The sequence below is a fragment of the Cygnus olor genome, chromosome 3 (genome assembly GCF_009769625.2).
Source record: "Cygnus olor isolate bCygOlo1 chromosome 3, bCygOlo1.pri.v2, whole genome shotgun sequence".
NCBI lineage: Eukaryota > Metazoa > Chordata > Aves > Anseriformes > Anatidae > Cygnus > Cygnus olor.
The window spans coordinates 73,812,394-73,815,199 of NC_049171.1; the positions used below are offsets into that span (position 1 = coordinate 73,812,394).

A 2,806-nucleotide genomic window follows, 5' to 3' on the forward strand; every position below is an offset into this window, starting at 1 on the left:
ACCCTTCTAATATTTGACTTGCAGATGGTTTTCCTATTTCCATTGCCATATCCCTAATACATGCAATAATGTATAAACATTTTAGGAGGTTTTCTCTGACCTTATTCAGCTAATGAATAGTTCTGTTATTATCTACACCTTATAAAATGACTACTGCTCTCACAAGCGATACAACCTTGGGATGGGTAGCACAAGTTTAATGGTGTGGTTTCCTTTGATATCTTGAGTTTGATCTTTCAACTTCCATTCTGAAAATTATTGTGACTATTGAAAGTAGTTGTGCTTTTCTGCAGGTGAAAAAAAAAAAATGGACCAAAACATTAAACAGCATGCTTTAGTCCAATTCCCATTGTGTGAAGCCACACAGTATGTAGAGAAATAACGTGCAAAGAAAACTTTCAGTAAGCCAGCCAACATAGATGCTGCCTCACTTTAATCAATTCTGTGCCCTTTCTGCACAGGAAGAGCCCTTGAAGGCCAGAAAAGGAGAAGTTCCTTTTGCTTTTCTCTTCCTCTCCAAAGTATGTTCTTGCCTTACTTGTTTTTGGCCACAAAATTAATTTGTTCAGAGGCTGGCTTTCTGCTGTATTGCAGGTAGGAAGAAGAGCTCAAATGCTTCCTTAATTGTCCCCAATTTAGCTCTAGCTGTCTTGTTGGAAGGCTTTTATTTCCATAGATAATGTTACAGTTGGCTCACTTCTGCCCTGCATGCTAGTCCAAGGCTTCCGCAGTCCACTGGGCACATCGAGCTTGATCCTGTGCCATTGAAGTCAACAGGAGTTTTGCCATCAAATGAGCTAGAAGCAGGAGGCAATCCATAATTAGTCAACTCTGATTGCTGGATGCAACTTGCTCTGTAACAGCCACTGCATTATTATTCTCTGCTAATCTGTATCTGCCTAAACACTCTTGGCTAGTGTATTCCTGTGCACTCCCCCCTTCCCAGAGAGGTTAACAGAATGACAATTGCTACTCTTTTACATCAGAAAGAGGGGAATGGGATGGCATAAAAAAACGTAAAATATTAGCTAAGTGAAAGGCTGAAAAACCCCAAACCATGGATGGCTGATGCTGGGTACCTACCTTTCTACCAGGATGTCAGTAGCACCAGCACTGTCCACAGGCCTGAATTTATCATGAGCAGAGTTAGCAGCGATGGCTCACAACTCCTCCAGCACTGCCCTGTCACCTCCTGCCCGCATTGCATCTAGTTAGCAGCCCACTGCCTCAGCAGCGTGCTCGGGAAAGGCCACCCAAAAGTCCATTTACACCAAATGGATGCTCGTTACTCTCAGGATCCTCTCTAGCTGCAGCACAGAGTGACACGGGGCTACACATTTCTCAGTTTCAGTCAACAGCAAAAGTATCTGAGAGAAGAGGAGAAAGTGAGGTTTTAACATGGCTGTAGAGACATGCTGTCGTCTATTGGGCTGCGTGTTGGTGTCGGGGCCTGCGTGACAGGCACTGTCATCATCAGCCTTCAAGATTATCATTCATGCTGCCGGAAAGACAACTTTATTGGACTAAATATTGGCATGTGTCTGTGTGGCCCACACAGGTAAAGACTGCCTGGGCCTCGCCGGTGCATCTGAGTCACTCTGCGTGGGTGTAATGCTGCTCTGCTTGTTATTAATCTCTCTGAAACCTCTTTGTAGTGATTAAGGGAGCACTGTATGAAAGCAGTCTGCTGTGTGGGCTCTCGCCAAGGAAGACCCACTAAGCAGATTTTGTTGGATTCTTTAGCCAAACTGCTCTTTTCTTGGCAACTGCGATGTGCACCAACATAAATGTAAAGTCAATTCCCAGAGTATTTTTAATGTCCTTTATTCATGTTTTTTGGACACTACACAAACCACTAAAACCAAAGCACGGTACTTAATGTAGCCACTCACTTTTCTTATGTGCCACTGTGTATAAATAAGCCTGAACAGGAGACAAGAGGTCACATTTAAAAGACAGAAAGAAAGGAAAAGCATGCACATTCTTGCCGGCAACTGCCTTTACATGAAGAAGGGCCTTTGGTGGTCCTCTTTTGAGAGATGAGTGAGGAGCAGTGCTGGGCCCCCCAGCTGCATCAAGCACAGCCCAACAAATGGCCAGGGACCTGCACTGCTACCACAGCTTTTTCTCCAAACCAACTGCTAAGGTCTGGGCTTTTGGGGAGCAGAACAGCCCAGCTCTCACCAAGTTCATCATGGAGATGAGACCATACGGCAGTGGCCTGCAGCAACATGGAAGGTCAGTTAACCCTGGCTGTGGTGAACATAATGATCACAGAGAAAGGTTTAGCCTCTGTGTCACTAAACAGGGCTGGTAGCTATTTTCCAGAGCTGAGTCAAGGTGGGAGGGGGACTCCCATTCTCTAGAGCAGGCTCTAGGAGGTTTCATCTGACCCTAATAATTGTATTTTCTGTGAACTGTGGTACCTTTCACTTCTGTTTACCCTGGTATACATATATTTTTAACCCCCCCCCCCCCCACACACACACTCCTTTTTCTCTTTCCCTATCCCAATTTCTGGCAATTAATCAAAGCCTGGGTTTGCTCTTCTACTATGTGCCTCACGACATCTTGTCCTCATACGACAGAAAGTGACTGTCTCTGAAGCAACTTTATGAGGCTAAGTAAAGCAGAGCAAAATAGCAGCAAACTGAAGTTTTTCCAGCTTAGTCTGTCCCAGGAGAGCTAGACGGGGAAAACTAGACACTGTGAAGGAAGCAAAAAATAAGACTAAAAAAGAAACCAGATAGTCTCAGAAAGGGAGAAAAAAATACTTTAACTTGAGGCAGAATGTCAAATAGATATT

At 44.3% G+C, this 2,806-nt stretch overlaps 1 long non-coding RNA gene across 1 annotated transcript in view; it reads left to right on the forward strand.

The window, feature by feature from the left end:
• Nucleotides 1–2,806, forward strand: part of LOC121067829 — an 82,487-nt gene that overhangs the window by 42,681 nt on the left and 37,000 nt on the right. The window lies entirely within an intron of this gene.